The 13473-nt window shown below is 37.5% G+C and overlaps 1 protein-coding gene and 1 long non-coding RNA gene across 2 annotated transcripts in view; both read left to right on the top strand.

The window, feature by feature from the left end:
* LOC143305580 (uncharacterized) overlaps positions 1-13473 on the top strand; it is a 369432-nt gene that overhangs the window by 133909 nt on the left and 222050 nt on the right. The gene's annotated exons all lie outside the window — the stretch shown is intronic.
* LOC117610891 (uncharacterized) lies at positions 5120-5850 on the top strand. Its single transcript, XR_013062536.1, has 3 exons — positions 5120-5464; positions 5526-5645; positions 5748-5850. It is a non-coding gene; the product is annotated as an uncharacterized LOC117610891 (long non-coding RNA).

Below are 13473 nucleotides of genomic sequence, written 5' to 3'. Positions count from 1 at the left end.
AAAATTTTCGCGAGTACAGCACACACGGGTAGACTTCGGTACAGGTCGGTCTGGTCCGCTTGAACGCTAATAAACACCATTCGTTGAGAAAAACCGTATTTTCGAAATTGTAAGATTGAGACAGACGCTGTTGTAAGCAAACAACATGGCTGCCGAATGCTGCGTTCGGCTGCATTTTAGCAAATATTGGACGATTTAATGGTTTTTTCACCGACAGCACACCAGACCGACTTTCCTTAAACTAGCACAATATCACTGAAATTCGATTTTTCACAATTTATCACTTCTGGAAGACGTAAAATCGATTCTACGATTTGCACGCATCAGACGTAAAATAGACATAAGAATAGTTCAATGATTTTCCGTCAGAGACATTGATGGTATATTTGACCACGTTATCATCAGGGTCGATAAAAACACAAATCAGTCGATAAATGTAAATTCTAATTTGACACCACCAACGGCTACGCGAATATAGCCACAAGTAAGGCATAGTTGCCGCAACGTACTGTTCACATCTGTTACAAATCGAATCATCAGCTCGAGCCGAGAAAGAGGTCCGAGAATGAAACAATACATATATTAATGTGTGCAACCATAAAACTGTTTAATTCATATTTATAATCATGTTTTTTTAACAATGCAATTAAAGATATGCCAGAAGAATGAATTATAAAACTTGCTTATTTCGCAATATTTTACAAAATAATACACATAACGTACGCGACCATAAAACTTATAGGAATGAGAACTACAGGACATTATTAATTTCAAGAAGGTGAAGCGGAGGTAGTGAGAATGCAACAATTATTGAGTAACTCTTACATTAATTCTAAACGCGTCCTATAAATATAAAACAAATAATCGGCGGCCGATGCTCGCCGGTGACAACTGATCGCGCGGACGGCGTAATACGTGCGAGTGCGAGTGCGAGTGAGAGAGCAAGATGGCGAGACGGACTGTGTTTTGTCGCACAGAATGACATCGGTTTTGTCTGTCTCGTCGCGAATATTCTCACCCGCGAGTCTGATGCAATTATTCGCCGGAGATCCGCTACGAAGGGAATAAAAAATAAACAGATGTGTAATTTCTTGAAATTTTTTATTTATTTATAAAAATTAAAAACGTATTCTCCTCCTCCTCCACGACGGCCTCCTCGTCGCCCTCGGCGCCTGCCACCGCGATAGCCGCCGTGACCACCGCGATAGCCGCCGCGGCCGCCGCGGCCGCCGCTGTATAAAATTTTTTTTAACATCTTCTTGATCTGAAATATAATAATGAATTTTAATATAATTGTAGCGGACTATATATTCCATTATGTAAGATTGTGACATTATTAAAAAACCAAAAATAATCGTGGAAATTCATTTGCTACTATTGTAGAAATGATTTCCGTTTCACGAAAATCTAATTCTGCCACATTCATTACATAGATAAATCAACGTTTTTACTTACTTGCGACGTCGACGCCTTCTCCTTCTTGCTCTCCTTTTTTTCTTCTTGTTTTGCTTCCTTTTGTTCTTCTTTTTCCTTTTCTTCTTTTCTTTCCTCTTTTTTTTCTTCATCTATCTGCATCTATAAAGAAAGTAATTTATATATAAATAACGTAATATTAATGATATAATATTTCACTGGCCGATTATACGCACCTCCTGGTCTGACATCTTGTCTTTTGATTGTCTTTTGTCGTTGATGCTGAAACCACTCGAATGTTGGTGGGGATCAGGACCGTGTTCACTGTTTTATAAAATAGACCCTTTTCTAATTTCTAATTTTACGTATTGAATTTTTATTTTCATGTTATATATTTTTTTAATAATTTAAAATCATAATATTATAAATGAATACAAGTTGAAAACTTTTTTTTAAAATAAATATTGATGTCGTTGTTGTTTATTTTTCGTAGTCCTCATAAACACTCCCCACCACGGTGCCCTATGTTTCTCCGTAGTGCATTTTACGTTTTCGCGACAGTTGCTTTCGAAGCAAGAAATAGATAACATCATTGAATTTATTTCAAAGCTTTGAAAGTGTGTAGTGATCAAAGTGATAGGTGAATATTGTTGTGTGATAGTGACAATGAGTGATAGTGAAAATGTTTTCACGATTGAAGTGATTGAAGATAGGAGAAATGAATGCGAACAGCAATGTGTGATGGCAAATACAAGTCGGCGGCCAAAATTAACAGTTCATACGAGAAGATACTCGAAAAAAAGAGCATGCCGCGAAAGAAGGCGGCGGTTAGCCCTTCAGAATACGGCAAATTGTAAAGAAATTTTTGAAGAAACGACGAATGAATTGTTTGAAATTGAAGAAACAAACAATGCTGAAGATGGGATAAATATGGAAGGCACAAATTCAGAAAATGAGGAATTGATGATACAGAAAGTTGTAACGAACGAGCCTGAAGAACAATTCTGTCTACCAAGTGGCTTGAGTATCGTGGACATGCAGCACATCTTTGCCGAATTTCAAAAAATAGGTGACCATGCTAAAAACAGGGAAGACTGTGGAATTAGACACCTGAAAATAACCGGCATGAAACGGTCGGGTCTGAGGACCACCCTCAGTGTAATATGCGATATGTGCAAATATACAGGTGAAATCCACAGTGAACCTGACGAAAGCAATCACATGGAAACAAACCAGTGTGCCGTTGCTGGAACAATTGTGAATGGAGGCAGTTATGCCCAAATGGAAGAGTTCCTTGCAGCGATGAACATACCCTCCATGTCGAAGAAAGAATTTAGAAAACATCACGATGAAATAGTGAAAACATTAATTGTTGCTGCAGAAGAAGAAATGGTAACAGCGGCAGAGGAAGAAAAACGCTTGGCCATTGAAAGAGGCGATATTGTTTCCGGATGTGGAATCCCTCACATCCCCGTTGTGGCCGATGGAAGCTGGATGAAACGATCATACCGGACTGGAACGTACAATTCCGCGTCTGGAGTCGGCGTTATAATTGGATATCACACGAAGAAAGTTTTATTTATTGGTGTGAGAAACAAGGTGTGCAGGATTTGTCGATGTGCTGCGAAAAAGAAAGAAGAGCCACGAAAGCACACCTGTTTTAAAAATTGGAGCGCAAGCCAAGCATCAACGGCTATGGAAAGTGACGCTATAGTCGAAGGCTTCAAGACCAGCGTAGAAAAACGTGTGCTGATTTATTCAACACTGATTGCTGATGGGGACAGCAGCGTTTATAAAAAAATTATAGATGCAGATCCATATAAAGCACAGATTCGTGTAAAAAAAATTGAATGCACGAATCATTTATTGCGAAACTTTTGCAGAAAAATGAAAGAAGTTGTAAAGATGACAACACCTGGTCCATTCAGAAGAATCGTTGAAAGCAGCATTCGGCGAATGCGTGCGGACATAGTAAAAGCCGCAGAGTACAGATACAGTCAGCAAGTAACAACCGCTGAAAAAATTAAGAATTTGTATGCCGACATACACAATGTTCCTAGCCATGTTTTTGGTGAACACGCAGATTGTTCAAAACTACAATACTTCTGCGATGGAACGAGTAAAAAAGATGAAAAGAACATTGTTCCCGAATTGATGAAGATGGGAGTGTACGAACAAATCAAAGATATACTTCGACCTCTGTTGGCGCATGCTGAGAGTTTGCTGTATAACAGCAACAATAATGCCGTAGAAAGTTTCAACGGAATCATCGCAAAATATACAGGAGGAAAAAGATTGAATTTCGGCGAGAGGGGATCTTACACGGGAAGATGTGCTGCTGCTGTCCTACAGTATAACACAAAACAAGTGTTGTCGCGTCTGAATACGGCGATGAACAAGGAACTGCCCGTTATTTTACGCAAAATAGAAAATAGAAGGAAGAAAGAAAATGAGAAATACAGTGAAAAGAGAAAGGAAAAAAAAATTACAAAGCCCGTGCGGAAACAATTCCGTTCTGAAAAGGATTCCAATTACGGACCAAATGCTGAAAAGCCGGATATGGCTAACAATATTTATGAATTAGAGCAAAAAAAACATAAGGATATGTTACAGATTTGGCAAAATAGAAGAGATACCATTGAAGAAGAAACCATCGGTCAAGCGAAAAATCCTAGATGGTTGAATTACAAATCTAAATTATTGACGGCCTCAAATTTCGGACGAATATGCCGTTGTCGAATTGGCACGCTCTGTGGAAATTCAGTGAAGTCGTTAGTGTATCCACGACTGATTAGTGCACCTGCAGTACAATATGGACAGGAATGCGAAAAATTCGCACGTGAACAACTAAGTGTGTGCATTGGTGTTGAAATTAAAGAATGTGGATTATTTATTGATAGTGCCATCCCGTTCTTAGGAGCTTCGCCAGATGGACTTATAGACGAAGAGGGCATTGTGGAAATCAAATGTCCGAAAACGGCGGAGAATTTATTGCCGGAGGAGGCAATCAAAAGTGTTGCAGTTATTCGGCGTATATTTGCAGACGCAGAAGGAAATGAATTGAACAGGAACCACTACTATTACTACCAAGTACAAGGACAATTACATGTCACAGGTAGAAAATATTGCTTAATTTGTATTTGGACCCGAAAAGGGTTAAAGTACATTAGAGTCGATAGAGACGATAATTTTTGGCAAAAGAACATGGAGCCAAAATTAATTCAATTTTATTTATTGTGCATGTTACCCGAATTAATAGATAGCCGGTACAATAGAGGAATGCCCATTCGGGAGCCTCAATTTATAACAGAGGAGAGAGCAAGCTTGGAAAAGCGCAAAAGGTCTCTCTCAGAAAGTAGCACGAATATTGCTACTGTCCGGCGTCGCACTGCACTGTAAAGTGCAGTAACACTGACTCTGTTGGTGGTTCACAATTGCATGAAATAGCAATTGTACTCGCGGATCATACGATCTCGCGAGTTGTTCGACGCCGATATACACATTTTAAAATAGTGACCTTTGAAAAGTCAAAAAAGGTCTTATGCGGACAGTAATAAAAAATACTGTTACTGTCCGGCGTCGCACTGCACTGTAAAGTGTAGTAACACTGACTCTGTTGGTGGTTCACAATTGCATGAAATAGCAATTGTACTCGCGGATCATACGATCTCGTGAGTTACGCGATGCTATACTATATTTCTTAATTTGTTACAGATTTTGGAAGAAAGGATTCCCGAGAAGAGGTTTTTTGGAGCGAAGCGAGCGTTGGACTCAAAATTTATTTTTTCAGCTGAAACAATTTTTTTCTTATTCCCTTCATGAAATTATTAATGTCCTATATCATCTATTTCCATTAACTTTTTCTTTTTTCAATATTTATCTTCATTCATCTTCATTCATCTTTGCATGAACATTTTTGTCGTTGAGAAATTAAAAACAGCATTTTCCTCTTCTCGAAATAAATTAAAAAATTATATATAGGTATATTCAAGAAAGCATTACCTAACAGGACAAATGGACTGCGAATATGCTGTTTGATCACGTATAATCGGCAAGTATAATCTTACATAATTAATATTACGTTATCTATACATAAATTGCTTTCTTCACAGATGGACGAGGAAGAAGAAGAAGAAAAGAAAGAGGATAGAAGAAACAGGAGAAAGAGGTCTAAGGAACGAAGTCGGATAAAAGGGAAGAGAAAGGAGAATCCGAGGCCGTCAACGTCGCAAGTAAGTAAAAGCGTTGATTCTTCTATGTAAGAAATGTGGCAGAATTAGATTTTTCATGAAATGGAAATTATGTCTACAACAGTAGCCATTATTATATTTCAGATTAAAAAAATTCGATACCATAGCCATGACTGGGATGGCTGTCATGGTAATCGACGATGCAGACGTCGCGGAGAAAGAAGAGGCAGAAGCGAGCAGTGGGCAGCAGGCGACGGGCGGCCGTCTAATTATTATTTATATACCTATATTGATAATATTTAAATGAATAAATTGTATATATAGATCAATTTACATCTGTTTATTTTCCATTCCTTTTCTCAAATTATTAATGCCATGTAGTTTTTATTCGTATAAGTTTTATAGTCGCGTACGTTATGTGTATTACAGAGTCTCATCGAATCTGTCGTCGCGTGTGACTCGAACATATGTATTTCTGCCGATCGGTACTACGTTGTTTCATTCATGATACTCCTTCTCTTTCTATCGCGCTGTCCTTTTCTATGTCCGCCTGGAATTAAAATCTCGCTTGGCTCGAGTGAATTCATTTTGCTAGATGGTCAGGATTGTCACAGATGTGGCAACACCGCGACAGATCTCTCAAATGATGTGATTCGACAACTACGCCACCTCACTTTCGTTTCTTATTCTGCATAATGATGTTAGATGTCACACCGTCAAATGTCAAATTTCTCAATTAAGTGTTTTCATGATTGGCCGATTCTTTCCAATGGCGCTTATATCGATTCGGAGGAGGCCTCGAAGGAGTCTGTGCCCTTAAGTAGGTGGTCGTAATATGATGTTTAGGTGTCCGGTCGTGAGGAGTTCAATTGTTCGAATATCGATCGTTTAGGCGGGTGGCCGTAACACGATGTTTGTCCGATCGTGGGAAGAATTCGATTAACGTACGTTTAGGCGGCTGGTCGTAACACTCCCCCCTCCTTAGACTTGTTTTGGTCTCACAAAACGTACAATTTTCCGGGCTGGTTGAATATGAACGATGTTTTCTTCTATTGCAGGTAGCAAATCTTTGGTTGATGAACTGGTACGTTCGTCGTAGATTGGCGCTGATGTTGTTGGTGGGAGTGTAGTATTTTGTTGTTCTTGATTTGCAGTCGCAGTGGGACAACAGATATTAAAGATAAATGTGGATGGTATACATCGAGAAAGTAGTTTACATTTGTATAGTGTATAAATTGTGATTACGGCTATAGATATGTATCCCATAATTTGTAATACAGAGTATGCTATTTCTTTTAGGTTTTTGATTCGGTGTTCGATTTGAATTTGATCTATTTGGTTGTTGATTTGTCCTAAAGTTGTTCGGTATTGGTTGAAATTTGGAGTAGCCTTTGGAGTAAAATCAATGTTTTTTTCTAATAGTCTTAGATCACTTTGTGAAATGTTGAAAGAGAACTCTTTGAATTTAGTTTCATAAGTAACTTCTTGGGTGGTGCCTCTAATTTTCATTACATTGTTTTCATAGGTTATTGTACAAGGTTCATCGCTTTTAATTAAACTAGGGGTTTGTATAGTTCGTGTTTCATGTCTATCACAGAGAATGTCTAGTGTTAATGGTTTATCTGGTATTAATATATACACATTTGGTTGTTCAAGAGGTATAAAAGTAGCGTCTATAATTTTGAATACGGAGAATGGGCACGTGTTAATTTTGTTTTTGTTGTTAACTAGCTCAATTTGACAATCTTGTGTTCCTAATTTACTATGCGTGGGTTGATTAAGTTTACGAAGATGAATTAAAGGCGTCCTTTTACAGAATTTTTGAATATATCTATAGTCAGTAGGAATATATTGTTCTTGCGTAGTAAATATAATTTCATGTTCGATTACTGGAGCCACAAAAATTTTGTCTCTTTTTGAGGGAATTGGATAAATTTTAGTGACTTTCCACTCTGTATCATCCAAAATAGGAGTTATTATTATATATACAATTTTTCCATTGTTGATCCAAAGTTTTAAATTACTAATATCAAGTACGGTTTGAAAATTTTCGAGAGTCGGTTGAATATGATTATAAAGAAAGTGGGTTTTAATGATTTTATCAAATGTTTCCAAAAATTGTTGTGGCTTTACAACCTGTGGATTGATTATTCCTTGTTTACCTAGTATAATCGTGCTGATTAGTTCATCGAGATTTACATGTAGTTCGGAAAGGACAAATTCTGTGTGTATAATTAAAGAGCTGATTATTTCTTCGTTTTGTACATTGTCTTGGAGTTCGTCAAGTTTTATTTGAATTTGATGGATAGATTGAATATGAGAATCGTCTAATACTTGTTTAATAAGGGCTGATTGATTAGAAACAATGATTTTTAATTTGTTATTCAAGTCAAATAGTTTGTCCATGTTTTCGTTAATTATCGTTAAGTCGTTTTCATCTAGAGTACCGAAAAGAGATTTGGATGCTGAACCAACTATATTTAATAAACCACGTCTATGAATAATTCTTAACGTTAATTTCAATTGAGCAATCATTTTTTTTATTGTTACGAGTTCCTTTACTAAGTTTTGAATTTCTATTTTGTACGCGCATTTATTACAATATTTTGATAGACCTTCTAACGATTCTGCAATAACTTCGGGTTGTTTTAGTAGGTAGTGTGAATTAATAATAATAGATATAGATACTTGATTAGTATATAAGTAACAATTGTCGATGTGTTCAGTATGTAATTTACAGTAGATTATTCCAATGAAGTAGAACAAGAGGGTAAGGGTCGTCGGCCTGAAATAAAAAGTTTTAATCGATTACCATGTACCTTTAATTGTCGATTCTCCGACGGAAAATGAATAGTATACGTTGGAGGAGAGGCCTGTATTATTTCTGCAAGTCCTAACCATTCATGATCGAGTTTATTTCGTTTATGATCGTTATGTAGAAGAACTCGATCACCTATTTTGAATATAGTCTGTAATTTTATAATTTTTCTGTCTTGATCCCGTTTATAGCGAGCTTTGTTTTTATTCAGTGTTTTTATTGCCTCAGAAATGTACGTGTCGTGTCGTCTCTTCCAAAGTTTAAATAACTGTTCTTTTGTCATCGAAGGAGTTGCAGAAATTGTTGAGGGTAGATTAGCTTTGTGTCCGAATGTTAGTTCAAAAGGTGTATAACCTGTCGATTCGTGAACTGAGGTATTATAACCCATACAAATAAGTTTAAGATTTTCGTCCCAATTGTTTTGTCTTTCGGCTGTACATGTACGAATTAAATCTTTTATCGTTGCGTGTGTTCTTTCAAGTGAACCGTTAGATTGTGAATGGAAGGAGGTCGTTTTAACATGTTGGATTTTAAATGCCTGTTCAAACGTTTCCATAAGCTTACAAACAAAATTTGTTCCTTGATCAGTTAAAATTTGTCTAGGTGCAGAAAATATGTATACATGATGATCCAATAATTCTGGGATAATTGTAGTGGCTTGCTGATTTTTGAGGGGAACGAGGACAAGGTATTTTGTTAATTGATGAATTCGTTTTACAGTATGATTAATACCTAAGTGTCCTACTATTTCATTATGATTTTCCTTCAGGATTGTTTCTTTTTCTTCCAGGGTGTAATCCCGCGGAGGTTCTGAACCGAATATAATTTTTATGTTTCTAAATTTTGTACTAAGAAATCGTATCATCATTTGAATGTAAACCTTTTCTAGTGGTGTTATTTTCTGGTCTCCTATTCCTATTGGGAAAGTAATTTTATGTCTATTGTCGTTAATTAGTTCAGCTAATTTATTTATCCATGTTTGTTCGTCGTAGTCACCTAGTAATTTCTTTGTTAGTTGGTAGAAGTGTGGTCGATTAATTTTTTGTGTTAATGGTGCAGGTGTTATGTCTATTTTCCAATTTTCATATTCGTTAAAATAGTCAGGATTTGGGGAAAATTCAGTTGGGATTTCTTCCGTTTCTTCTGGAGATGATATAGGAAGGTTGGATTCTTGTGAGGTGATAGGGTACAGCCGTGAAAGAGCGTCTGCGGCGGTATTTTTTTTACCTTTTTTATATTCTATGTCATAATGATACTCTTCGAGTCTCAATCACCATCTCATGAGTCTAGAAGAGGGATCTTTTACATCCTTTAACCATCAGTCTGAATTATGAATTTTCTTCTTAATAGGTATTGTCTAAATCTTTTGGTGGCCCAAACTATTGCAAGTAGCTCTTTCTCGCTTGTACTGTAATTCTTTTCAGGAGGTTTTAGTGTTCTGGAGATGTAACAACAAGGATGACCATCTTGAGAGAGAATTGCTCCTAATCCTTCATTTGACGCGTCTGTTGTTAGGGTGAATGTTTTATTAAAATCGGGGTATTGTAGTACTGGTGCTTCGCAAAGTTTTTGTTTTAGTGTGTCAAAAGCGAGTTGTTGTTTGTCTGTCCAATGGAATGGGACATCTTTTTTTACTAAGTCTGTTAGTGGTTTTGCAATTTTTGAAAAGTTACGGATAAATTTTCTATAGTATCCGGCTAGTCCAAGAAAAGATTTTATATTTGTAGAATCTCTAGGTTGTTTGAAGTCTTTTATTGCTTTTAGTTTTTTTGGATTTGGTTTAACTCCTTCCGCAGTTACTACATGACCTAAATATTCTAGTTCCGGTTTGAGGAATTCACATTTGTCGGGTTGGATTTTAAGTTTAAGATCTCTAAGCCTTTGGAATACGATTGCTAAATTTTGATTATGTTCTTGTATCTTCGACCCGAAGATGATAATATCGTCTAAGTAAACAAAACAATGTTTTCCTATTAAACCGCGAAGCGCCGTGTCCATCATTCTTTGAAACGTTGCTGGAGCATTTTTGAGACCAAATGGCATTCTATTGTAATGGAAATGTCCTTGTGGTGTAGAAAAGGCTGTATATTTTTTAGAATTGTTATTCATAGGGATCTGATGAAATCCTGAAGAAAGATTTAACGCGCTAAAAATTTCGCTTTGACTAGGTGGTCCAGAATTTAATGAGTGAATTCATTGAGTTTACGGAAGTCGATTACTATTCTCCATTTACGTTTACCTGAAGCATCCAATTTCTTCGGAACTACCCAAACCAGCGCGTTATAAGGAAAGTCTGATGGTTCGATTTCTTGCTTATGGCATTCAGATGGTCTATAACTTCTAATATTAATAGGTTTTTCAAATTTTAACGTAATAGTGTGTTCCGTAAGGGATGTTCAAGGAAGTAAGTCAGTTTCTAAATTAAAAATGTCAAAATAGTTGATAAGGATTTTCTCTAAAGGGTCTCGTAAACTTGGATCAATATGTTTAGTTCTAATAATTTTTGGAAATTTGTTAATTTGATCGATTTTATCATCTGGTTCTATTTCGTTTGTAATCTGATGGTCTTGCTTACTAGTGTTGATGTAGCATATTTGAACAGGCTTTCCGTGTAGATATTGTGTTCGTTTTGTTGTTTTTCCCGGAGACAGTGTGTGAAGAGTAGTTTTCTGAAATGGTATAATTTTGTCGTTAATTTTTAATGATTCGTTATTGATTTCGTATTTATATTTTTCTAAGAATGGTAGGCCCATTATGCCGTCTTCTATTAAAGGAAATGAATCAGGGACTATGTGAAAGGTATGAGGTATTTGTTGTATCTGAATTATAGTCGTCTCGTGAGTAGTATGTTTGTCGTTACCCATAAAGAATGTTTTGGTTTCTGTCGGCTCTATTCATTCGGCTACTGATCGCTTGAGGATGTTGATTCCTGCTCCTGTGTCCACGAGTAGTCTTCCGATTCTCGACATTCCTGGAACTCTGCAGCAAATTTGTAGTAATTTTCCGGTGGTGCAGTTGATTCGGATGTTGTTTCTGTCACTTTGTTCTCTTGAAAATTGAGGTTGTTCACTCTTGGTGGTGGAATTTTTCCCTGGTTGGCTACTTGAAAATTTCGAGCGTAGCACTTGTCACTGGTGTGTCCTAATCTTCTGCACTTTGTATATTTCAAAGGTATCGAGTGGTTTGGTCGGTCACTTGATGTATTTGGGCGTTGCCCCTGTTGTTTAGGCGGAGGAATTCTGGATGGTACTTGTCGACGCTCCATGGCACGATTCGCGTCGCGAGTCCACAGTTCCATGTCGGCTGCCATTGTTTGTGCCTCTATTAATAATTTCGGTTTACTTGGTATTACGAGCATGCCTATGTCCCTGCGGAGATTAAGTACACACGTTCGAGTAGCTTCTGTTTCTTCTTCTTCTATAGCTATTCTTCTTGAAATTGGATTTTGGTGTTTATTTTGAACGGCGTAAATTAATTTGTTGAGTTGTTGTCTAAATCGTAGGTTATAAGACTGTACTGTTTCCGTTGCTCCTTGCCGTATTTGCTGTAACTTATTACGGCAACTACTAATAGTATTAGGTATTGAAACGTTTTGACGGAGTACTTCGTAAAGTTCTTCATACGTTCAATTGACGTGTATCGAATACTTCTTTTTGCATTTTCCGTAATTTTTTCGATCAGAATTAATTTTAGTAATAATGTTTTCTCAGAACAATTACTCCTGGCATACCTGACTGATTTGATAAAATCTTCAACTCCTACATCATCTCGTCCTCGTAAGGTCTCAATGGTTCGAATGGCGTCAACTGTTTTCATCAGTTCGTTTGGCTTGATTGTTGAATTTTGGGGTGGTTGTCGGGCCGTATGCATTTCATCTTCTTGTTGATTATCTTGATCTCCACCGCTTCGTCTGGTGGTCCTCGAAGTAGTAGACGCGTCTTCAGTGAGGGTGACCAGTTTCAGCTATTCTGCAATATTTTGGATTTCTTTTGCACGATTTTGGTTTTCTTCTCCTAGAGTTGTCAATTGTTAATTGATTCCTTCTTCCATCCGTTGCATCCTGTCCAAGAGTTGCCGTAGCACGTTCCCTTGTGCGGCAGGTCCGGAGGCAGTCATTGTTGAAGATATTGAGGACTCAGAAGATAAGGAGGATAGGTCGGAGTTTTGAAAAGAAATGCTGGGTGGTTTTAATCGGTAATGTTCAAACGCCAGCTTTTACCTTAGGTTCGTTGGATCCCTACGTATCACGACAGAGTGGCACTCGTAGTCCCTTCGTCCGGAGTTCCGTAGAAAGCCCCCTTTGGAAGTTTCTCTTCGTGATGTTGAATGGATCCTGGCAGGATCGCCAAAATGTCACGTAGAAAGTTCACAGGTTTTTAAATGAATAGCACTTTTAAAGGGTTAGCACTTTATTTTTATAATATGATCCCGACTGACTCTGCTTATGTCCGGTAAGGTCTTTTATAATGTCGTTGGTGGTGGAGAAGGGGCCGATGATTGACAAGGTGGGATGTCCGTGAGAACGCGTCTTATCGAATACTTTAGTAGGTAGTCGTAATATGATGTTTAGGTGTCCGGTCGTGAAGAGTTCAATTGTTCGAATATCGATCGTTTAGGCGGGTGGCCGTAACACGATGTTTGTCCGATCGTGGGAAGAATTCGATTAACGTACGTTTGGGCGGCTGGTCGTAACACCAATAACGACATAGCGCATGGGAGCAGGAGAGGTGGAACAGAGTGAGAAAGTAAACAATCTGCCTCGCCAACTTGTGGTGAACGCACAGTAGGTTCTCCTTCTTCTTCTGTTATTTCCATCCGGGTGTCTTGCTCTATTTTAATAGAGGCAGCCTCTGACACTGTGTAATACATATTTTCATTAACAATTATCTACATACGCTGTACAAATTATGTAAGAATATTACCTGGTAAGTTCAGTGTTGGAACTGCTGACGTTGTCACCTTCTTCACCATAATGTATTTTTTCTCGGAGTGGCTGCTACAGACTACCCGGTATTTTAGTTCTTCGGGTGGAAGCAGTGACAGAATTGGGTT

This window comes from Osmia lignaria, chromosome 8 (assembly GCF_051020975.1).
Source record: "Osmia lignaria lignaria isolate PbOS001 chromosome 8, iyOsmLign1, whole genome shotgun sequence".
NCBI classification, from domain to species: domain Eukaryota; kingdom Metazoa; phylum Arthropoda; class Insecta; order Hymenoptera; family Megachilidae; genus Osmia; species Osmia lignaria.
The sequence above is the reverse complement of the archived record's forward strand: the minus strand, read 5'-3'. Positions and strand labels throughout refer to the sequence as shown.